General features: G+C 39.9%; 1 protein-coding gene across 2 annotated transcripts in view; it reads right to left on the bottom strand.

Annotated features, from left to right (window-relative positions):
* CTNND2 (catenin delta 2) overlaps positions 1 to 14,026 on the bottom strand; it is a 428,710-nt gene extending 414,684 nt beyond the window's left edge. For both annotated transcript variants that reach the window (XM_050709047.1, XM_035552796.2), the window contains exon 1: positions 13,881 to 14,026. The gene's annotated coding sequence lies outside the window, so the exon portion shown is untranslated. The remainder of the gene's footprint in view (positions 1 to 13,880) is intronic.
* Positions 14,027 to 26,150: the final 12,124 nt, after the last annotated feature.

The following is a 26,150-nucleotide window of genomic DNA, read 5'->3' as shown; positions in this document are numbered from 1 at the left end:
CTGCAATCAGGGTATTTCATTGACATTGCTGTTGAAGTCACCTGAAATTTAACTCATTATTACAGCAAAGACAACAATCAAAACTGGATCTAACCCTGCATGATGAATATAGAAGCCTTATTCTGTCAACGTCGTTATCTCCAACTATTCCGTGCAAGACCAGGTACATATAATGCATATCATTACAGCCCCAGGCCATGAGTGCAGAGCAAGAAGATAGGAATTCATGCTCCCTTTTCAGAACAGACTGGTTTTTGGTATCAGAGTTGCTGAAGAAAGGCAAAGTAGAAAACAAAACAAAACAAAAAACAACAACAACAACAAACAACGAAACAAGCCAGACCACACTGAATTTTAAACTCAGCACCTCAAGCTAATACAATGGCAGGAAGGGGTGTGGGGGCATAAGAACTGATTTCCAGCCACAGTTTCCAAGCTATGGTTACTCTTCTCTCCGTCACCTCCCATCTTAAATCTGCCTCCCCTGACTGCGGTGGGAACGGGGGCTCAGCGAAACGCACGCTCCCTGCTCCCTAGACCTGGCAGCGCCTGAATGCCACACACGCTCCCTCTGCCGCGGCCGCAGGCACCGTCTCCATGGCAGCGTGAGGAAAACCGCTCCTGCCACGAACCAAGGCCGCGCCTGGGACCTCGCTCTTATTTCACGCGTACAGATGAAGCTTGACATTTCTGAATGATCTTGGCTAGCTTAAGCTGTGAACCTGGAATGACAACGTACGCTTGCACAGCCTATCAAGGACACGAGATTACTCTGGCCAGTTGCAAACACCAGTCAAGCCACCTGCTCGCACACCACAAGTCAGTATATCTCAGCACCACACTAGGCCCTAATCACGCACGATAGACATCTCTGCAGCATCACAGAAGGGTTGAGGTTGGAAGGGACCTCTGATGGTCATCTGGTCCAAGTCCCATGCCCAGAGAGGGCCACCTAGAGCAGGCAGCCCAGGACCACACCAAGATGGCTTTTGAAGACCTCCAAGGTCGAGGTAGACTCCATCACCTGTCTCAACAACCTATGCCAGTCACCCGCAAAGGACAGAAATGCGTTCTGATGTTCAGAGGGAGCCCTGTGGCCCCATCACAGCTGCAGCAGAAGGGAAGAATCACCTCCCTCGGCCTGCTGGCAACACTCCTCCTAATGCAGCCCTGGAGGCCACCGGCCTCTTTTGTTGCAAGGGCACACTGCTGGCTCCTGTTCAACCTGGCACCCACCAGGACCCCCTGGTCCTTTTCTGCAAAGCTGCTTTCCAACTGGTTAGCCACCAGCGTGTCCTGGTGCCTGGGATTAAATGGTGCACCCCTGTTTGCAACAAGACCTACCAAGGTTACTAAGGGAAATATCATCTCAGGAGCAGAAAACATTGACTAGCCTTTCCAGAGGAGTCTCTGCAGTCCAGAATACACAAGTACTAGTGATATTTGCAATGCTAAACTATAAGAATAGAAGAAAGACTGCTTAATTTTCTGGGTCTGCTCTGTTGTCTATTCCTTGCATATTTCAGATTATGTAACCACTTGAGGAGGAAAATGTGAAATCAGACTGATTACTTAGCAAGTGCTGGGAATTTATGAAGTGATTTAGTCTTTGGCATAAAAAGGAAGCCTAAATATTTAGTGCACTGAAGTCACGGTTTTAAGCCAAATTTCATCTCTACCAAAACTTGTATTATTATTATTGTGTTGGTTTCCCACTCCTAAAGCTTGATTTTTATTCAGTAAAGACTGATTTTTCTTATTACATGGCTGGCAAAGTCTGTATGGTTTCCAAAAGCAAAGTCACTGGCATTAGAATGAAAGAAATAATTTAATGGGATGCACTGACTGTACTTACTACACTCTACTTCATTTCCTCAAACAAGAGGCTGCATTGACTGAGAGAGACACTTCTCTGGCTCATGTCCATTGCACAGCAATGTCAGAAAGAGAGAGAAAGGGAGAAAGCAATACAGCCTTCCCTCCCTTGAATACATTCAAAAAAGTGGGCAGAGACCCCTTTGCAACAGTGTTTCGGGATGCATTTGACAGCTACATTGGAAAATAAAGTGTCTCCAGCTCCTTTATCTTTTTTTTTTCCCCTAAGAGCAAAACCCTCCCCAAGTGTAACACTACTTCAAGGATTTTGAAAAATCTCACTCTTACAAATCAGATCCCTTCCCTTTAAGCAGCTTCATATCCCCATACAGTAGAACAGCTCCTCTCTTCTTCCAGTTCATGCTCAACACATGTAGTACAGAGAAGTAGTAGGGAAGTAGTACAGAGCCCTCAGAATCACTCATCCCAGAAGCATAAGGCAGTCTCTACATTCAAGAGGAACTACGAAAAACTAACCCTATTTCTATTATGGAGTTTGGCAACCTCATTATGAGAACCTGGGAAAGAAGCCTCCTGGAGGCCGTTGAAGTGGGTACCAGTTATTTATTTTTAAACAGAGTTTTAATTTCATTTGCCGAACTTGCAGAGCATCTCTCAATCCAGGAAAACATGCTTTAGTTTACCTGCTATTGAGTTTACAAGCAGTTTTATGTACGTTACTACTCTGGGCACATTTTCTACCATTCTCATCACTATGTTTCTCGGGAAAAGAGGACGGCAGGAATCTCTGTAGCAATTGAGTATCCATTGCTCTGAATACAGGACTTAAGTCAAGATAATTCACAACATTTTACCTAGAAAAATACTCCATAATTTGACTCCCAATAAGATGGGGACTACAAAATTACATACAGTGAAAGAAACTTGAGAAGCAGTCAGGACACTGGGTTAGAAGGACAAGAACTGTGTGTCCTGAAATATAAATTCAAGTATTTAGAGTTGGGAAAGCTTTAGATAATCAGATACCAAGACATTGTAAACACTCGAAGTGCCAACTTTTAAATGACAACCACCATATGTAAATGATCTAATTACAAACATGAACACAAAATGCTTTGTTGAAAACCAGCAGGAGACGTTTTGAACAGTTTAGAAAGAAGAAAAAAATACACTTTAAAAATATTACTGTGTATGTACAATAATGAGGTCTCCTAATAAATACTGAATCTTATTTACTGAAGTTTTGCTGTGTGATTCAGATGTTAATTTCATGCTGCATTAAAGGAACAACAGATAAAAACCCCTTTAAATGCTCACATCAGCTTTAAAAAAAAAATACAGTTTGATACAATTTTGAATTAACCTTTCAAAAAAAACTGCATTTAAATTTGCAAGCCAAAATGACTTATAATTTTAATAGTTCTGGTAGTGGGAATGGAGAGAGAAGGGCCTGGAAGACACAGGATAATCTACTCATACCTGCAGACTGACAACAGGACCTTTTGATTACAGAATAACTAGATTCACCACCAGTTTTATTTATACTTAAACAGGCCTGAAGAACAATGATTAATAACTTCATGATCTAAGGATTTCATTAAAAATAATTAAGTATTCTAATATTGTACCGATTGGGTTTGGCCAAAGTTTTATTTTGTTCATTTCAGAATTGACTACATTTCTGGTTCACACACACAATAGGAAACCAAACAAAGGCAAAAATAATTCAGTTAAATAAACCTAAAGGCTTTCAGGCTTTTCTTTTTCCCCCCAAGGATGAGGTTTGAAAAGCGAGTAATTTATCTTCTCTCTCTCTCTCTGTAAAGGTACAAAGTGTCCAGCCTCATTTTCTCACCACTACAATAGCCTTCTAGATACCAAAACCACAAAGCAAGCCTAACGCTTAAATACGTTTGGAAAGAAAGATAAAAACAAGAAAGCCAAAATAATAACAGAAATTTAAAAAATCAGCAACTGAGACAGTACACTCACTACATGGCTGCTGCTAGAGGTGGACCGTTTTGTAAGATTAGCAGCCTACCATAAAATCCTTCTCCGTAACAGAGCGAATCACAACGTGACAGTAGATAAACTCCATTAGAGTGAATTTAAGCACATGTATCCATGTAGACAGAATATCCCAAACATCTGCCCATGTTTTTTTTCTGTACTTTGTTGATGCTGCTGTCATCTGGACACATTATCCACACGTCCCCTGAAACCATGTATTGCAATTTCCATCAACTGAAATTACACCTGCTGAAGAGGGCAGAACTGATCGACTACAGCTTCTCCTGCTGTTGAGCTCAGACAAGCTGTTCATGAATTCAGCAGATGTTTTAGTAAACTAGGCCAAACTGATCTTTTGAAATCAATTTTCAACTTCACAAAAAATATATAGAAATAAAGAGTAAAAGTCAGTGCTCTTCACAGCTATATGTTTCCTACTAGGGCGTGCTTCAGAATTTCCTCAGGGACCTGCATGAGATGATAACAAAAATATGTAACGAACAGTAATTCCCTAACACGTAGCAGTATTTTTATGACATGACAGAAAGGCATCTGGAAACAGCAGGGGTGGTGCTGATCATCAATAGCGACTGAGCTCCCATTGGAAAGGAGGTCAACCTAGTGCCCGAAAGTTCCTGTAAAGATCACAGCAGATGCAGAAGCACTTTCATTCCCTTCACAGACTACAGATTTCATTTCTTCCAAATTGCCTTCTGAGATGTATTAATTTTTAAAGGGAACAGCATTTTTTCTTAAATAAACGTACTCTGTCATTTAGAAAAAAAATTAATGAGAAAACATCAAGTCCCTGTGCCATCTCAAAATTGCAGCTGATTTCTTCAAACTAATAAAAAACAAAGCCATTTGGTTAAGCTTTCCAGAAACATTAAAAATAAAAGTTTAAAGGAAGGAAAGTTACACAAGCAGGTTGTGCAACAGCTTGGGGAACATGCCTGTGTCCCAATACAAGTTGCACTGATTTTATGGATAACATTTCTGTTTTTCAACAGCCAGTATTAATTAGAACTCAGACTAATGTGTTTCCTGTCATACAAACGTAAATGTAAGGACAGGAGTCCCTGGCAGGACAAACGATTTAAAAACAAATCCATTCAGAGTTTGTCCAAACATATATCCAGAGTCTATTTGGAGGTCACATCCAACCAGGCAATTTGTTTGGCTGCCTTATCTTGCATGCAGGCCACAGCCATCCCTGTTGTAATACTTACTAACAAAAGGAGGTTATTTTCAGAAACCAGTAACTGGACACCCTGCCTCTACATTTATCCATGCTCATTTCCATTCTGGGGCAGTATAATGCTGATGCCGAAAACTAAAAGTAAGAATAGGAAACCGTAATAATCACTGCTGCCAGACTTTCCAAGCTGAAGCAATGCAGTAGCCCCAAGTTCTGAACATACTACAGGAAAGAAATGGAATAAAGGGATATTGGCAGTCTAACAATATCGTAGATTTTGAGCATTCAAAATACTGAATTTATTTCTAGCAACCCAGTAACAAATAGTTGGAATCAATATCTGAATTAATTTTTGTTTTAAAAATCTCAATTTCTTTGAAAGAAAGGTTTGCAAATTCAAAAATATACTCTACAAGAAACACTTTAATCTGTATGTATCTACAGACAAAATAAAGCTGTGCTCAAAAAAAGAAAAAAAGCAGGTAATATTTGCATTTGCATTTCTGTTTATGAGCAAACGAGTCTTCGCTTATCCCTAGGAGCAAATTTACTATAGCCATATGTGCAATTTCTAAGCATGTCAACAACTAAAAAAGAACATAGAATTCAGTTAAAAAAACTACTTCTGCTTTTAGATGAACTCATGCAATTCGCATTAAAAAACATACCATATGCTTCAATACATAACATCAGGTAAGAGAAGGACAGCCCTAAGCCAGAGCAGCCTTCGGGAACTTAGCAAGCCTCATTCATAACAAGGTAGGATGGCAGGAGCGAACATGAGTAAAAGCCTAACAGAGGAAAGGAAGTGATGCAGCACTGCCAGAATCACTGACACAGCTGGTTACTCCTGACGCGACATGCTTTATTCCTAGTTTAAAAAAAAAAAAAAAAGTGACAGTAATGTCAAAGACAATGCTGTTTCTGAAAGTTGTATAAGCCAGAGAAGACAACTCTCACAGTCAGGAGATCCAGTACAAGTAAGACCACCGTGCACTCTTGAAGAAGAGACACCCTTCCAGCTGCTCAAGACTTCCTCAGTGGTCTCATCAACCATGGAAACACTTTGAATATGAGAACACCTAAAACAACCCCAATATAATTATGATAGCTGCCCTGAGGATAGGTTAGTGCTAATATGGTGTATTGGACACATATGCCTTACTTGCTGTCACCTGTTGTGATTACAAGCGACTGTCTCCTTGTCAGTGCTGTATTTCTGAACCTAAACATGGGCTGGATGGTAATCACCACCTACAAACACGTGGCTGTTCGATGACTTTCTTGTTTACATACAATAACAATAGTTCGCAGTCCAAAGCATATGGGATTTGGCTACTAATTCCAGCAGTGAGCATCTTATCCTGTGGAACACTAGCACTCATGTCTTAAGAGAGTGCACCTACAGGAAAGTAGATGACAAACTGAAGCCGTAGCCAAAATCATCCCGCCTGTTTGTTTCTCTCAAATATCACCAAGCATGATTTCCACTGCACCTCGAAGGCTGAGATGTATCACGTCATTTCAGATGCCAAGGGTATAAATATATAATTGCATACTCAGTGGTCTATTGGTGTTTCCAGAATACCAGGACAGGTGACATTTTCTACAAAGGGAGAAATTCACAAACATGGTGCATGGGGTCTGAAGCAGTGCTGTTGTTTGTATGCAAGTCATCACCCACACATGGGGAAACTGACATAACTTAAAGATCCTGACACAACAGGCTAACAAAGATGTCCTAAACATGCAAGTCTGGGGAAGGTGCTATAACAGCTCATCCATGAAATGAAATCCTGTAACTTTCAGGTAATGTTTTCAGGTAGTCCTCTGGATAGTGTTCTCTTTGAGTGCACAGAAGAACTCCTTCCCAATCCCTTGATCCATCCTACTTTAGTGGAACCTAATATCCAAATGCATACAAGAACACTGGAAAGGTGCTTTGGGTCTCACTCAACACATGATGATGGATCTGTAAGTCTTGCTGCTTGCTTCCTTCCTTCCTTCCGACCATCGATCTCCTGTTAGCATGCTGTTAAAGAGCAGCAGCCTTTCCCTTGGAGTTGGAAGGATTGATCTCTGAGCTAGAAGTTTGAACAAAAAACAGACCCTAAGAACCTTTTAAAGGATCTGCATATTGTTTATCCTCTTTTTCCCTCCCTGAAGTCTAGAGTTATCTTTAGGTCCAGCACAGAGCTATGACTACAAAGCAAGTTAACTTCTGGCCTAGTCAGCCACCTGGAAGTGAGCACTTAGCTCCTCAGAACAAAGGAAAGCATGCCTGAGTTAAAGTCCTAAACATACCAGAACTTAGTGACAATATATGACATTCAGCTCCTACAATATTTATTACGCACTACACAGGTTCATATGATAATTTAACATTAAATTAATGATGTAATTTTAAATTACCGTTAAGCACTGTGAAAATAATACACTGTCAAAGTAAAAGGTACTATGAACAAAACTGTTAGGAACAGTGTTTTGTGAAATGTTATTCTTCAAAGGCAACTTGTGGAATGAACACAGCATTACATGCATGTTCCAGATAAAATTCTTATTTAAATGCAGAGCTTATTTTGATATTGTTTATATTTATGTAAATCTGCACAGCATATAAATGTGCATGTGCTGTTAAACAACTGCAAAACTTTATTTAAGAGGGACAGTGGCATTTGAGAAGCCCTGTTACGGGTACACTTTAAAAGAGAAAGTTTTTCTTATTTAAGTATTTATTAGAATAAATTGCATGGGGTACCTAGAGCAATAGCATAATAATAGCTGAAAAGCTAACAAAATAATAGCTATTTCACCTTGGAAATAATATCAGAACAATGGTCTTAAACAAAAAACAAAACAAAAAAAAAAAAAACACAAACAACCAACACCACAATAAAACATGGATTGTCTGCACATCAGTAAATGCAGCTATCTGTGGTAATGAGATACTGGAGGTGCATTCTGATCTGCTCTAAAAATGGATGTGAGAAACACCCAGAGTTGAAGCCCTATGACAAAAATGAATGAAAAATCTATATACTCCATTATGTTACTGAAAATAATTTCCTACCCCTATAACTACAATTTCACTACATTTCATGTTTTGATTGTGAATGCACAGCATCTCTTACAGAAGCTCTATTACTTCTGTTGAAAATTACTAGCATTACTGCACCAGAGAATCCAGGCTTAAAGTAAAAGGAGTCAAAAAAAGGAAATATGGTTAATGCAACACCTACTCAATACACGTTTTATACTACATATGAGTATGCAAATAGAATAAAACTGCTCTAAATTATTTTCTATATGTTTGTTCAATTAATTATTAGGAAGAAAAAAAAACCCAACAAACTATTAATCTAATCCTAGCACCACCATATCACTTATTGGGAACGATTTTTTAGGTATCTGTGCTTTGTAAAAATTAAACTAAAATAAGTCAGTCTTTGAAGCATAATAAACGTTGAGCCCATGCTTTTCTACTGTGACGTCTAACCTCATGACTGTTTAGAAGGAAACAAACTTGATCAGGATGCTGAAAAGTTAGTTAAAATGTTTTTCACAATTTTTATACAAAATATGTTTTTTGTTCTTTTAACCACATCTTCCTAGGTGAACAGCTTCAAGCAATTTATGTAGATAAAGCTGGTGATGTTTCCTCCTCCACAGGTTATGCCAATATGTGATTTCATTCAGTATGCCCAAAGTCACTTAAAGCAGTTGTGCATTTGCTGAAACAACGTTTCACAAGAAGACCTATGACTCCTGAAAGCTCAGGTAAGTCTCTTCCACAGCTGAAGTATACCATACAGCAACCCAGCACAGACCTACCTTCTCTAGGTCAGTTAAGCTGCACTAACTTCAATAGATCTCATTATCTTTTTTTAAAACCACCTGAGAACTTGTTCTGGCTTTTATTGCAAGTCACTGATTTGGTTAGGAAAGAGAAAGCACTGGAAACAAATTAAAAATATATTCTTTGACCCAGCAGCCACAGGTTTCCTCCTTGACAGCACTGAATTTCACATGAGAACCAAAGGACGGTTCCCTCCCAGGCTAATGGCAGGGACTAAACTGACAGAAGCTTTTTTGAAGGACTCACAGGGTAAGTCTGAGCATCAGTTAGGTGGGAAGTTTTCTAAAAACTGTCATAGCCTGGGAGTATTTGGCTGTGCACAAGTAATGGCTTCTAGAATTAGGGAGAGACAAAAAAAGAAAATAAGTCACTGGGCAGTGAGAGCTGGAGAAAAGAAGCACAGCCTGAGTATGAGGAGGAGAACTTGCTCCTCACAAAAAACTCACACTGAGCCATTTGTATGCCCAACACTCCATCTGAAATTTGGCCACTGAATTTTTTAGCACATCCAAACCAGATGAGTCAGCTGTGGAGCCAAAGGAAAGCTGCTCTGAAACCAGAGCAGTGCTGATGCATGACACTTCAACCTTGAAGGACAGAAGAAAAAACTGAAGCAATTTTTTTAAATCTCTGCTAGCAGATCTTTTTATTTTTCTGTACTAATTGACAATTTATCATCTCTTGCTGAAGAATTTGAAGTTTTCCAAGTTATAAGTTTCTTGCTTATACACCAACATGTGAGAACAAACAGCTTTAACAGTCCAAAAGAAAAACATTACAAGGTTCATGCTATCACTGGGCCCAGTGATAAAATATTGGCCCATCTAAAGATAAGCCACTAAAGTAACAGTAAAAAACAAAACAAAACAAAAACGTATGTAACACAGCCTCTTCACTTTTATGTTGTTATCTACATTTTAGCCAAAAGTACCCCTTTGATATTATTGATGATGGATGAATTTTCATATCTATGCAAGACAATGTGTTAGATTTTGGCATATCCCTTCAACACACTTGTAATCTCTGGAACTTCAGAAAAGTTGAAGTTGTACACATTGAAAAGTGAACCGAGCACTGAACCAGGTCAGCTGAGGTAAGAAATCAAGATGGAACTGCCTATTAATGTTGAAACGTTACCAATAAATTCACTCAAAAACAAGAGTGAGGGGACCAAGAGACAGAGGCTAACTCAACCATGTTTTACCTTAGAATCACCACATGGAAACTGAAACACATGAAGATGCAGTGGTTTCACAAGTAAGAGATGAGCACCTGTACGACCAAGGCTGGAATGAGGATGCTTTTGTTTCCTGTGCCGTTTGCTGGGCCACATTGCGGGCTGGAAAAGCAGCCTACCTTTCTCTCACCACAGTACACAGCTAGAAAGCAAACTATGTACTAGAAAGCAAAGGCATCTGCCCTCAGTTCCCAAATGAACTATTTGCTACCACTCCAGGCACAAATATCCTTAGACAACACTTGTACAACCCTAGCAGAATGGTTATAGTCAATATAAATCTTTATTACATGATCAAATTATCTTAGCACATGCCACACACTCACTGATGATACTATTTAAACAATGCAAGTCTTCTTTTAATGAAGAGAAAAATCAATATTAATCACTATCAGCGAAATGAAGGCCACAGCAAGACAACACACAGTGACATCTTCCTGAGTGCCAGCTGATCATCAAAGGACCTAATGTTATATCCCACAGTTTCAAATATTATCTATTTCACTGCCTGAAGTTTCAGCAGAGGCTGTCATTGAATGCTCATTTCATTCTCTTACAGCCTTTCTTAGCCCAGCAGGGAGAAGCATCCAAACTGTTAGCTTCTCCAACAACTTCTACAGCTGTGGAAGTTGTTCAGCTTCAGGATATTTCAATCCACCGAGAAAAAAACTTTTAGCATTGGTCAAAGCACAGGTTTTACACAACATTAATAATTTTCAGGCACTATAATAACTATATGTTTTTTTCCTATCCACTCCCAGGTTTTGATCTGTCCCACTCCACTCCTCTGCTGTACAACCAAGGCCCTGAGCTGAGCAGCACGGTCACGCACCATAACTAGAGGGTGAGGTGCAGGGCGTGCAGGGAGAGCCTTACCCTGACTGGCAGCCAGCTGTGTTTCCCAGGGCTTTTTCTTCCAGATCCTGAAAAAACGTAGTTCGGTAGCATTTGAGATGGACTGAGACAGATTCACAGCTCTGCAGCCACACAGGGCACATGTTCAAGGCTGGGAAAATGAGGTGCCCGCCCTAAGTATCAGGCAAGCTTTTTCAAAGGCAAATTAATGGAGTGGCCACATTGAGAGCTTCACGCCAGAGGTCGAGACCTCTGGAGGAGGCTATTCGTAACAGTGTGAACTGCTGCTAGCACTCTTCTGAAAGGACCTCTTTGGATCTCAAATAGAAATATTAGAAGTTTCTCATTAAAATGTTCCCAATTATTTCCTACAGCACTGATCTCTAATTAAAAAAAAAAAGTTTAAAAAAAAAAAATCAAGAAAACACCAATAAAAGAATGACCAATTTTATATACCAGATTTAAATGTAGGGCTAGCAGTGACCATCAGATGCACTATTTACTCCCCCATCCGAACATCCAACCTGATAGCAGCATGTTACATCTTGTGTTAGATCAAGGCTTGCCGTTCTCTGTTACTTCTGCCTAAGAGAGGGAAGTCCCTAATATATTTAAGATACTGACATGCGTTCAGCTTATACACATATTTACATACATGTATGCACACACACAAACGTAGCAAGTGTATCATGGACCCACTGTATGAAAAGCTACGTAAAATAGGGAAAAAGTCTCTACTGTAAAAAAGTATCACACTACAAAAAAAAGTGTGTCAAGACCTTCTAATTTAGTAGGTTATTAGGATGATTTTTTCCTACAAGCACACAGCAGTTTTGTCACATCTCCGTCAGTTATCTTTGGGTCCAGCAAATAAAAGCCTAAAGCAGCAACTAGAAGACTGAACATGACTTTTTCTTTGTTTTCATTTTTTCCATAAAAAGAAGGGGAAAAAAATGATACCTTCTGCTTATGACTATTTTAATGAAGGAATGCCTAAGCTACTGATACGTTATTAGTTTCTACATAAACAACTTCCACCTGTATAATAAAAATCACTGAAGCAATTCCAACTTTGCCTTGAACTTCCAAAAAAAATCAAGATATACATATGGTTGAATTAGTACAGTTACTCAGAAATTGGTGGAGTAATACTAAAGATAAATTTGGCCCATTATCTACCTGCAAAGCACAAATGAATAATGCAAATGTGCATGCAAAGGACCATGAAGTCTCTCAGCTTAGCAATGCATTTAAAATGTATCACTAACTTTCAGCTTCTTGAAATATTTATCAGCTGCACTGGGTTCCACAGAGCGCACTCGATTAGGGACTTCACCGAATTTGGATTTCTACACCTGACTCAGGGGATTTTAGAAAAGGAGTCTGAAACCAAGCCCTAAGGCAATGTCAGGTCCATCACTGCTAGCAGCACGCACTGCAAAGTTCCTCACTAACCGGCCCTGGTTCGCCTCAGTGCCCACCCCACATCCCACCAGACCAGGGTCTCCACACTTTGCGTTTCAGAGCAAGGGAGAGGAGAACAGGATGCTTCTCATGTTTAGCTTCAGAAGCCACTAACAAAAAGTTGCGTGCAACCAGAACTAGGAACAAGCTTGGAACAACTGGGCAAAGCATTTAAGCTACTGAATGACTGTCAAATGCTGATTTAGTTTCACCAAACTTTTTTGAGATAAAATTACTTCCTCATCTTGAGGTGATTAAAATAGTTTCGTTGGTTTATTAGGGGTCAGAACATTCAAAGCAATAGTTTTCATGCTGAACACTCCAGAATATGCAAAAAAAAAAAAAGGGGGGGGGGGGGGGGGAAGGGCATGGTGGGGAGAGAACAGAAACCAGTCCTTACCTTAAGACTGAGCAATAAGGCTGGTTTAATCTAGAAAGCTTTTTGTTTCTAACAACATCTAACCCCTATGGGGCAATATCAAGAGAATTCCCTGAAAGATGTATGTTTGATTCATTATGAGCTTTTGGAGGGTACATGCTTATTCATTTAAGCCAAAAAACACTATCCCCTAATAAACAGTATTAATCCACAACAACGTACTTCTGCAGTATCTTGAGTCAATACCTAGAACCAATCTATCGCTCTGTACACTTTTTCTGTAGCAAGTATTAGACACGGGGGGATTTGTTTTTCTCTCAAGCTTTGCAGATATTTCTCTTGAATTTGGCCAAAAGATGAGGCCAGTAAATAACCTGTTACTTTAAACGCAGATCTGTACACAGACCCGTGTCAGAACACAGTCCGTGCTCAGACTGTTTCACACAACTCACTTGCGCATGAAACTAATTTAGTTAGCTCCTTGAGCTGTCAGTCCCATTTCCCTGGGACTTCAGCAGCACCAGATGAGTTGAGCAGGTCGTAACCACGCATCGTTTTCGCTAATCTTCTGTAACGAGTTTCAAGTTAGCCGACCCATCTACACTTAAGTCTACCTGGAAAGCTTACTGAGGACTTTGAGGTTACACAGAATTACGAGGGACGCAAATCCCACTCTCACTTACTCAATACTATACTCTGACAAGAAAGAAGAAGAAGATACTAATCTTCTGGATACAACACTGTTTATTGAGCAGCTTTTCTAGGGTAAAAGCGCACAGCAACAGGTCCGCGCGCCCAAAACGCGCTACTTGGAAAAGACATTTCGGGGCAAGAGAGATCAGCCCGTTAGATGCCTTATCTCGGCGGAACGCCTCCTTCGCTCCACTCTGCACCCGAGGCAGGCTGCAACAAGCCAGAGTCCCCGGCCAGGACAGGCAGGAGGAGCGAGGCACGGCCGCTACCCAGCCGGCTCCAAAATGGACGCCCCGCGCCCCTCCGCCCCGCAACCGCCGCCCCCGGCCGGAAGCCGCCCCCGGCCCCTTACCTGCGCCGCCCGCCCGCCCGCAGCGGCTTCAACCCCTTAGGGCACGGCGCCGCCTGCCCGCCGCCACCCGCTCGGAACCGCGGCGAGGGCACGGCGGGGAGCGCTGCCGGACATCCCCGGGGCAGGAGCAGGAGCAGGAGCAGGAGCAGGAGCAGGAGCAGGAGCAGGAGCAGGAGCAGGAGCAGGAGCAGCGAGCCGCCCGCCCGCCCAGCCGGCTGGGCCGAGCGCAGCCAGGCACAAAGGTCGCCATGGCAACAGCGCGCGTGCCCCCGCCGCGCCGTGCAGGCAACGTTTCATCACCCCGCTTCGCCCCGCCCACCGGCCCGCTTCGCCCCGCCCACCGCCGCGCCGAGCCCCGCCCACCGCCCGTTCCCGCCCGGCGCCCCTCTGCGGGCAGCTCTGCGCCCTGTAATGGCGGCGTGCCCTTTCCGCCCGGCCGCTGTAGGACCTCGAGACGTCACAGCCTGGAGCTGAGTTCACCACAAGCGGGGCGGCTTGACTTGGTGGTCCCCATAGTGTGAAACACCGTGTTCTGGGCACTTGCTGCTGCTTTTAAACTTGGCGGAGTTAGCCACAAGCAGCTATGAATCTTTTCTATTAAGTCATAGAGCTGTATTGTAGGTTCATAAAGTACACATGAATCATAAACCATACAATCATATCGTAGATTCATAAAATACAACTGAATCATATCACCTAGACTGTCCCTCAACTAACAGCACACTTAGCCAGCAGCACTTGCCATCAACCCCCATCGCTCATGCCCACACCTTCATGAGCACGCGCAGCACCAACAGGCGAGGCTACAAGGCGAGGGCCACCTGCCTCTCCCCTCTATCCTGCCCTCGGCCCTGAGCCCAGAAACAGCTGCCCCTGTGGGACCCTTCACGCCCACCCCTGCAGGCATGCAGTGCCTCGCCTGGCAGCAGGAGAGGCTTCGGCAGGAGGAGATGCCAAAGATGGCAACAAAGCAGAAGCAAGATGGTTGACGGATTCCCACAAACTCCTGCCAGATCGCTGGGGATGTGGTCGCGCTTGGGAAAGCTTATTATGGGTCTTTGGAGAGAGAGGTGCAAACAGGTAAGTGACTCAATTATGCCGCTCAAGTCGAAAAGGCTTAGCTTGCTCCCGAGGATTTCCTGCTCAAGTGCCTTCTTCGCACTGCACATCGCAGTTGGCCAACATCTACGCAATCTAAACACTGGAGGATAACAGCTATTTGATTATTTTGTATACAAGGTTCTTTCATGAAAAACAGCCTTCTCTTTCTTTCACAGAAATATGAGCTTCATATTCAAATATTTCATCTGAATAAAACTGCATCAGCTTAGACTCCAAAATGAGCACTTCCCTTAATGATGCTTTTAATGAAAGTAAATGTACTCATTTTACTTAAAAAAAAAAAAATCACAGTACATACTCTTCATTATTTGCTGGCGATGTTTAGCTAAAAGGCTGATGGATTAGACTACTTGCATTTTAGCCTTAAAAAGGAAAAAAAAATATTCAATCCAGATTTTCAAGAAATAGCTCCTTTCTACTTACAAAGTAGAAAAGTAGTCCCCTTTTCTGAAACATGATGGTCAAGTACCTACCATCCTCTATCAATCAACAACTTGTACCATTAGCGACTGGGAGTCATAAAATTTCAGTGCGCATTTCAGTAGTCTTCTCTCTAAATGTCACAGTGGAGCTGAGGTCAGTTCTGCCTCACTTTATAGCACACCGGATATGCATTTGAGAAGGAAGAGCGACATTTCAGGGTCTGAAGAAAATAAACAACCAGTGCTGACTCAGTTTCTACCAGTACTTCCCTGGGATAAATCCACCCTCCCTGGGGCAGAGGTGAGCACAGGGGCTCCCAGGGCTCCCCAAAAAGGGGTCAGAGGGAAGAAAGGAAAGTGACTAAACAGGCTCAGATGGGCACCTGGGCTTAGCATTAAGAACTTCTTTTAAACACCTGAGGAGGCCAATGCACTAACGAAACAGGATGCCACCAGCTGTTTCTCCCAGAAACTTTTGGAAGAAGAAATCACAACAATTAACTGTATTTCTAAAATTTCAAGGATGTAAAATGTTGCTGGGGGCAATGGATGGAAAATACCTTGTAAAGCCCTTTATTTTAGCTCCCAAATTGCAAGCATACTGGCTTCCTTGTAATTCTGCCAAGCTGTAAGTGTCACTTAAGGAGAACAATGGAACAATTTATTGTTGTTCTCTGTTGCTGCCTAGGATGTAGAAAGAAGATTGTTTATGATAAATTAAAGGTCACAAATGAATGGCAATTTAATAGAAGAAAATCTACTCCACATGAAATAATATCTCCAAGGGGTAATTAATTATGCAGCAGTCTGAGCACGTTCTGTTTCATTGAAACATTATGAATGGCCATCCTGTTTCATTTCAATGTGCTAATACGCATCACTGTCTCAGAAAAGCTCTGCTGGAAAAAGAATGCAACGGGTACTGGAAAGTCATCGCATCTGTTGCAGCAGTACACAGAGCTTGCAATCGAGCAGTATATTTATTAGAGAAATTTATTATGACTATCAAATACAAAGGGATCTCACTCTTGTTGCAGAGGTCAATGATTTTTAGTTAAAATGGATTGGCACTGAATCATGAGAGGGTTGTTAAATATCTGAAATTTGCACAGATTGCAATCTTGATGTAACTGGATCCTATCTCATATAAAACTGATTGATGAAAGTGGAAGAAAGCTATTTTTATTCTAAACCTATATAAGCCCTTCATGTTGTTAGAATACATACTTTTTTTCTGAATCACAAGAATTCCTTTAATTTGGTCAGATCCTTAAGTGCTTTGTTGATGTTTGACTTCAAGATGTGTGACTGAAGATGTGCAAACTTTGAGAGTTTGAACAAGGAGAAATAGGAGGAAATTCTATAATATATTTTAGGCTTTCTACTAATACTCACTGCCCTTAAGTTGGTATACTAAGAATGGAGCTTAGATGTATGTGCAGGATTTTTCTGTTGCTTATGCAGCATATGAATGATTCTCTCTAAATCACTGCACTGACATTCACTTCATTTTAAATCGACATAAATGCACGTGCCCATCTTCTTCACACTGATTCTTTAGGAATCATTTCCAACATCTCCAAACATCTAGAGCGTAGCAGCTAGATGCATTCTTTATAATTTGAATGGAAAACAACAATATTCAAATCTACGTTTTTTCAGAAGAGATAAATCTGTAAACATTTCAAGGGAGCAGTACTAAGGCCAGAGTTAAAGGTTAGCTTGTGCGCTCCTTTATGTGTCTAGTAAGCCAAGAGGATGCATACATGCAAAAAATTGCTGTGCAAAGCAGAAATAAGATTACTACACTTAAAACCACATAAATATTTACTGAACTAATTTCATACAGATTTCTATTTTTTTTTTCTTCCTCTCTACTAAATCCTTTCTAGCGCACATTTAGCTGTTCTTCTGCTTGACAGTCTATGCATATATAGGCTGAGATTACTCCAGAATCATTCCTTTTTCTCTACTACCATTTTCTGTTTTGTGACATTAAAGCTACCATGAAACAACTCTGCAATTACTGCAAAACTTCAGATGCTTTCCAAAGACTCAGACCTACGTCCCATTTTCTTCTGGTGCTTTATTCACATTTATGTTTTACTTTGAGGTTAACGAAAACAAACAAGGTTTTTGTGTTGTGCTGTGCATGGTGACTCTGTGGACCCCTACAATATCTCTTGCATTGCATAGTCAGCTCAGTCAAACAGTATACATAGGGAATTTTGTTCTTCCATTAAAAAAGAAGAAAGCCTTTTTCATGGTCTGAATAGAAAGTCATATATAACATTTATTTCCACCAACTTCCACTCTTTATGTGCTCCAAAATTAATGAATAGCAGAATTCTTTTAAAAAGATACTATAGGGCAAGCAGTCTTTAAAACTTACCCTGTTACACTGTCTGTGGGAACAATCACTTCACTGATTTTAAGAAAGAAGAGAAAATGACTAAGCACTAGAACATATTCTGCTAAACTTTGTTAAAAGAGCTACCTAGAAATTCTCTACCATTTTATAACAGCTTTAAGTATTCCTGAAAGTTCTTCCACAGCCAACAATAACTTTGCAGAATAGGAGCCTCTTTGAAGTATGCCAGCATAGAATAAGACAATTTGAAAAGGGTTGGGCACATCCATGACTTCCTGGTACCCAGAAGTAAAACCCAGTCTGATTCCAGTGGTAACAAATGGGTGGCAATCAGAGTTACTATGGAGAGCTAGCACTTATGGAAGTGCTGTTCTCAAACCCCAACTAACTGGGATAGTGGTGATTTCTGCAAGTTACAAAAAGGTTTTCTGGATATGCTGTTTGGAAAATTTTTGAAAAACAAGATTTACAATTAAAAAGTTCATATGGTGTTTCTGGATTTCTCATAGGTGTACAGTTTAATTGTATTTCATGCTTACAGTTTTAAAGGTAAGGATATCCTTTATGGCAATCAAATCTGTGCAATCTGCTGTGGCAACAGTACAACATACAATATTTATTATAACGAGAAATTATATATCATTGGAGAAATCACACACACACACACAAACACACATTCTATTTCTACAATTCACGGAATTGTGTTGTGTTACTATAAGCACAAATAGGACCAGTTTGTAGTTCACAATTTGTTAACAATATCTCCTCTTGCAGTTAAAACAGAAGAAAAATGGCACGCCAGCAGGCACGACTGCTGGTTAAGTCTCCAAGAATGATTCAGTTGCCTGTTCACTGCATCAAAAAAATCCACCCAGCAATACTGAACACAATGCGCTGGCATAAGAAAACTACCTGTTCACTTTAGTTTCACATCAAAGAGTTGCTAGTAAACGTTTTCTTATCAACCAAAATCTAATTATCCATGCTGATTCAGAGTTCAAGGTCTCATTTCATATCTTTCTGACACATACTTCAAGCTCAAAATACTAGAATGGAAAAAGAAACAGCACATCACAAACAATGAAAGGCTTTCTTTTCCCCTGACTAGCAGTATTATGCTGAACAATTGACAAAGAAGGGGTGCAGGAGTACCCACACAATGAATGATCTTACACACTAGCAGAGGATGCCCCTGTTGTCAGAAGTGCTGTTCCAGGAGACCAGTATTTTGCACAATCACAAGAAATGAAAGGAAGGCAGGTGCTTCTTTCGCAAGTGCATTCATAGTACGTCTCACCTCAACAACTGATTTGTCACAGTGGCAATATGGAACCATGGAAAACCAAATTAATGAGAGGATATGCTTCACTGTTAAAATCTTAGAGGACTGAGTGATGTGTGCTATTTAGCCATTAAATGTAGGATATTTTTTTTTTTCAGTTAAAAGTTATTCTTCAAATAAAGGAAACTTCAAAGTTACTTTACGTAATAGTAAAGTAAGTGCCGTGAGAAAAAAAAAAAAAAGGGAATATTGAAAAAAAAATCAATATTAGAACTAACAAATGGAATGTGAAAATGTATTATTACAGTGGTGTACTGCACAGCTAGTGTAGTGATCAGTGACAGAAATAATTTATCACCACAACACAATGTCTGTAACATAATTCCACTTACTACTCCTTGTTTGATGTATACAAATGGCAGGTATAGTTCAACACCTGTGATGCTGAAGCTTTGTAATAGTCAAACGTTGTGATGGGCTTTCTATCAAACTAAAATGAGTTCAAGAGCCAAGGGGGCACTTTGAGTCTGCAGAACAAGCACACTGTAGCTTCACATGTCATAACAGTCTTGCACAGAGTCACTTCTTCAGTCTCGCAGTCACTCCAAACAAGCAGAAAGCTTTTAAAGTCTGACTTTGTGTCACAAGGCAAAGAAGAAATATATCCTTTTATCTGGGAATTCATCTCTGACCAGGAATAAAGTCTTGCTGCTCACAACTGGTTATCTTCCTTTTCTTTCTGAATATAAAACTATTCTACTTGCCTGGTGGCGTGAGCCTGCTATTTGCCTCCAAAAAGATCTTGAAAATGAAGGTATGCCTTTTGCCAAAGAACATGGTGCAATGTAAGAGATGAGAACAAAGGTGAAATTTTGTATGGAGAACGAAGATTTTGATTTTCAAGAAAACCTCAGTATATACAGGTCAGGAGCTAGTAATCAAAAACATAACGGAAATCCATGATGGGGTTGGACAGTACTGACAAACATGCTTTTAATTAGAAAATACTTTCTGTGTCAATTTTTGAATTAAGAAAATCAATCAGAAGTGAAGATGTAGACATAGCAGCGCACAGAAGCAGCAGAAGTAAGTACAGCAGTGAGAAGCTGAGAAATCAATTTGACCTTTAGTCAGAAACTTTACCAGCTCTGCAGAAATAATACATTAAGCAAATAGCCCTAACACAGGCCGAATTACTAAGCAAGCATGGGAATTCAAAATCATCCTAAACTCTGGCCTACCTGTATCAGTAAATCCTGCTGCTCTGGAAAAGGGAGCCTTCCAGGATGCAGCTGCAGCTTGCTGGGAAGGCAAGAATAAGGAGGAACTCTTCAGGAAAGCCAAATTCTGTGTTCAGTTCAATTACCAAGCAGATGTAACTAAAATTTTAGAGGGAAAATGGAAGTGTTTTTAAGGTCAAAGATGAAGGGAAAAGTAGAGGGAGGGTGTGAGGGAGAAAAAAGCCATTTCAGGCTTCTCTTTTGATAGTTTCAATACTCCAGTTTTTGAAAATGTCCATATACTGCTGCTTTTTTTTTTCCTATGTATATTTAAAACGTACATTATGAAATCATTGGGCACAGACATAATGTTATCAACTTCTCTTTTTTCATGCAAAATTTCTTTGACAGCTTGGCATATAGTTAATCACTTTTTAAAACTGAATGCACCCCAACACAGAGGACCTAATTTTCCAATCTGTCAGCCAGAATTTGTCATTAACAAACTTTGCAAAACAGATTAAATACTTCAGTTTTTTTTTCCTCGTGCTTATGGCTTGGCAATGGGCTGAAGAAAATGTGTATTTCCAGCAGGATTAATGAGTAATTATTAGTTGAGATTAACCTGTTATACAAATTTAATGGATTTCTATATCAGTTGTGCAAGTTCTCAGAATAAATTGATGAATGATTGCTACAAATGAAAACAAGTTAACCTGATCAGAAGGAGTTGTGGAGGCTAAGGAAGAAAAGGAGAATAGGTAAAAAGCAGGGAGTGAATCCAAGGTTCAGAAAGCTATTTGTGCCATTGATACCAACAGAAAAGAGAGAAAAGCACTCATTAATTACTGCACCCATCATTCCCTTGGGGGCGACAAACACATTAACCTTTGTGAGCAATCCTATCAGGTACAAAATAAATCGATTTCAGAGAATTCTTTGGGAAAACCACGACTGCTTGGCTACTGGGATTTTAGTTCAGGCTTTTGATCAGACAGAGGTAGAGGTGTTATTTCCTCCAAAAAACACAACGTGCACCTGGTTTACAAGTTTTATTAAGGATATAATGTCTTAGTGGAACAGGAAGATTTGGAACTATACTCACATAGCTTAAGAGCGGATATTCAAGGCCTCAAATATTACTATTTAAAAATTATTTGCAGAAAAAAATAAACAAACAAAAACAAAAACCAACACCGTTATGTATGCTCAAGAGAAAGCAAGCAATTTGGCCAGTGACTAAGACTAATTAAGTGACTTAAACTTTTGCAAACATCCTCCAGTCAATCATGCATTCACTCTAATAACTTACTTACAGGTGCTATATTTAGATAACATCCTTCCTACACCACCAACTTCACTCTGCAGGTTCATCGTTCTCCTTTCTCCTCAATATCTCTCGTTACCTTTTCCTTCCCTTTCACCCGTCCCATCTCTCTCTTTAGGCCAGGCCCAGTTCCCCCAAGAAACAAAACAAAAATACCAGCAACCATCTGCAAGCACACTTTCCTTCTGCTTCTGTGCTATCTCTCTGCCCCTCAAACGATCTTAAAAATATTTTGGAGAGAAAAAACACCTACAGCCATTTCTGTTCATGCTGTTGGAGCCTATGTTGCGAGTAGCTCACAGCATAGTAAGCACGAATAGCAGAAAGAGCTATACATCACTTTCAGTCTAAATTGCTTCCTATCTTCCTCTTTACACTTCAAAATGTAGCACAGAGCAATCAGCACCCCAAAATCCCTAGACCCACCCCTACACCCAACCATCCCAATGCAGGGTGACCCACTGCTGCCCGCTCCAACACCGTAAGGCCTCAGCGCCCACAGGCCCAGCACCTCCATTTTGGCTCAGCCTGGGCCTGCAACGCTGTTGTCAGCCCTCTCCCGGGGAGCAGCAGCCTGGGGGCGGACGAAGGTGCCCACGACATGGGCAGGGCAACAGCCCCACTGCACCTCTTCTGTGTCTGAAAGGAATAGGCAATTTTTCTGCGCACAGGGTACTCCTCCACTCTACTTCCTTCTCTCACTCCACAAATTTCAAGAGATTTTGGTCATGTCACCTCTTCCCATGCAGGGATATAAATTTGTTGCCTCCTTTCTGTTTTTGGCAACACATCTTGCAAGAGCTTCTGGATGTGACCTGACCCATGCTGAGCTGTCTGTCAGCCTTTACACTTTGCCTGGGAGTGTTAAAGTCAAAATCTGCATCCAGGCTTTTAGAGAAGCTGCGCTCGTGGTGAGATGTTTGTAGCTGTTACTGATTCAAGCTGATGATACGCTGTATGGAAAACACTAGTGAAAACGACCTACGATAACTAAAGGGACTGGTCTAAGGACTTACTTTGATATTTGGCACCACATTATCTTTATAAACTGGAAGATGCAAAGTTGCATCATGTTGATCCACCTAAGAGCTCGAACTGACCTATGTTAAAAATATCTGCTGGGAGTGGGCGAGGAAAGGCAGCAACACATTTCCCAGAATGTCTTACTAGAGAAAAGAAAGCGAAGCCTCCTAACAAGTACTTTTGCTGGCTGTATAAATTTCCAAAAAAGAATGGCTATAATCTTCCTTAACTCATGCCTCTTGAAACATCTTTAAAATAGCTGACTTTTGGATTAATCCATTTTAGGACTTACAGTATATTTATTGTACTACCTGTAGCTGTCGGTGATACAGCTTTCTAGCTGTAGTAATACAGCAAGACTTATAACCATTAAAAAGTTGTGTGGTTTTTATGAAAAGATTTTTTCTCATGCAGAATAAAACAAACTGCCTTCTCAGCTACTTTGAATCTTAAGCAGATGTAAATATGTGATAGTCATAATTGATAATCATATCTATGTTTCTGCTCCTTCATGTTAATGAAGACAATGAGAAAACAAGGGAAGGTTCAGTTAAAAGAAAAGTCTTTTGCCAGCTGTACAGCAGTAAATATTGGAATAAAGTCAGTCTGGAGATTAATTCACACTACTTCATAAGCCTAAAGCAAATTACTGAGCCTGTGGGAACATAATTGAAAGCAGTCAGTAAGGAGAGCGTAGAGCCTAGCAAAGCTCTTTCACCAGCTCCCATAACCTGTGGGATATTAGCTATTAGTGCTACTTCAGGAAATCACAACCAAAAGCTCAGGGAGGAGGGCTTGTTGCCTTGCCTCATGAGCAGTCTTTCACTGAACAAGACTAAGACTTACAAATGATGCCTTAGATGTCAGAATTATTCCTTAAACTCTTCACCAATTCACAAGCAACTCCCTTTTGGGGGAGTCCATCATTGGCTTTGAAACATCTTAGGGATCTGACACAAAGGACTGTGTAGTAACAGAAAAAAACATGAATGACTAAATCTAAGTCATTCAGAAAGGGTGAGGCATTTTCTGGCCTTTCTGTCCCATCATGGTAGTTGTTACTCTTAATGCATCAAAAAGCTGGGTAAAGCGGTAGGCAGCACTTAAAGCAGAACACGAGGCTAGCTGCAGAATGTGTTCGCTTGTTTTGCTTTTTCCAACTCTCTGCAACCTAACATTTAGAAGCTATTTTTGTTAGTCTGCCTTTTCCAGTCTTTTTGACCTGCCTCTCACAGCTTTTACTTTTTCTATTTGAGTTCCTCTAATTATTTTCCTGCATCCTAAGTTAAGGGCAAGTATTCTATTCCTTCTTTTAAATTTAAAATAGTATAAAGTTCACATGGAAGACTAGTTACAATGCAATAGTCTTCTTTTTTTAATTAGGACAGCTGCTTCACAAATCTAATATATTATATTGCACTTAAAAATGCCAGGTAGTTTTTCAATTCAGGATTTTGCACAAAACAAAGAAACCCCTAGCATATTACTGAGTACCTAATTAAGGAAAAAAATGTCTATGGCATAAAAGATTCAAATAATCTTGTTTATAAGCCCAAATGTTTTGTCACCTGCTGCTACTTCACTGGAGGCAGAAACCCCATACACCTTCATAATTTCTTCTACAACAAAGACATTTGAATTACTTACGTCAAATATCCAGGAGAAAATCAAAAACAAAAACACAGAAAGTAGTGTGCCATATGTGAGGCACATCATATTTTTCTTAACACAAAGAGATTTTTAATTTGATAAACTTACTACAATTAAATTCACAAAGTAGATGCTAACCATATTGAGCAATTAGGTGTAAGTAAGGAGCTCTATTTAATACCTGACAGTATTATGGCCTTATGATATGCATGCAAAAGTAGATTTAAATAAAATATATAAGTATTTTTATCTGACTATAAATTAAAATATACTGTTGTTTTTTGTTTGTTTTTTTTTTGTTTGTTTTTCAGGGAAAAAATGCAACACTTTAGAAATGGGGGAAAAGTTCTTAAAGTCTAGACCACCCCTATATATTAAAAAATAAGTTTTTATTGAACCCCGAAACAGATTAGAGATGCACTACCGAGCTAATGAAAATACCAGAATATAACATTTTAAAATTATGTGAAGGTAAAAGTAATGAAAACGAGAATTGTGTATCAGCTTGGAGCATAATTCAAATGAATATAGGAGATATACAGAAGAAATTTTGAAGTACATGCCTAAACAATGACAATTCCTTTTGATTCTACCATTATTTTGTATATTTGTAATTAAATATGTGAAAAATACAGACACAGATGTAGTACTTTATGGAAGGCCACTTCAATATTAGAGCAGTAAGGACTAAACTGTTTCTGTATAGAATTCAATTTTTATTCTGTTATCCAAAACAATTCTTTACTCTGGAAACACAAAATGCCCATGATGCCAATACCTACTATAAGTACTAGGAGATGAACATACAAGGGCATTATTACAGTGCTTCAGGCAATTTTACTACTGTCAGTCATGTGTCCAAACAGTTCAACAGTTAGATACCATGGTTAGAAACACTTAGACATCCCCCTAAGTTACATTAAATCATTAAAACTTTCATTCTTTCAATGAGAAGGAATTTGGAATGAAACTATGTGAGATTTAAAAAAAAATAAAAATAAATAAAGGCAATGAAACGAACTAGCAGGCTATGTTTTTAACCTCATTAAAATATATGAAAAAAATACGGCATGATACATTTATTATTTTCAAAATGGCTGGGACAAAGAATAGTACTATGAGGGTGTGACACAGAACCTGTCAGGCTGTTTGGAGAAAAAACATTTAATTTTGAAAAAAGAAAGTTACATGGCTTTAGCAGTGTAATAGTCTTACATAGTACAGGTTTTGCATCAGCATTCAACCAAAATGGCACTGCCATGCAATCCATTTGAAACTTATTTTATGGATTTTTTTAAATTTTATTTTTCAAATAGCAAACCAGAAACTCTGCTAGTTGGAGAAAGGATCGAAGCCTTCAGAGTATTACATTACCCAGTGGTACGTGTTTCAGACTTGGTCTTGGGTGGAAAAGGATGGCAAATTAAAACCCATATCCTTCTCTCTTCCAAAGAAATCTTTGTTACTTGAAATCCAGATATATGAAATAAATAGAAAGAATTTATCACAATAAAAACAATATTGAGGCCAACAATGTCACAAGATAAATGTACTCTGAAGGTAGTATTAACTGAAGAATGTGAAGCCCTTCTTTCTTCCCACCTTCTATCCTTCTCATGGCCTGACCTCAGCAACTGAGTGCTCTCTCTCAAAAACAAATACAAAAGTACAGCTTCTCTGTATTTACTGGATCGATGCTGCTAGAAGAAATGAAGTGCTTGGAAAAACTACCGTAGATGCGCCATGTCAAAAAAATTGCCATGCACAAAGTAAATTTAATATTTATACCTCAATCTTGCCCTCTTTTTGATTTTAAAACCTCTTCAGACCCTCTGGTTGGCAATCTACAGACA

Source organism: Cygnus atratus, chromosome 2, assembly GCF_013377495.2.
Source record: "Cygnus atratus isolate AKBS03 ecotype Queensland, Australia chromosome 2, CAtr_DNAZoo_HiC_assembly, whole genome shotgun sequence".
In the NCBI taxonomy this organism is placed as follows: Eukaryota; Metazoa; Chordata; class Aves; order Anseriformes; family Anatidae; genus Cygnus; species Cygnus atratus.
The sequence above is the reverse complement of the archived record's forward strand: the minus strand, read 5'-3'. Positions and strand labels throughout refer to the sequence as shown.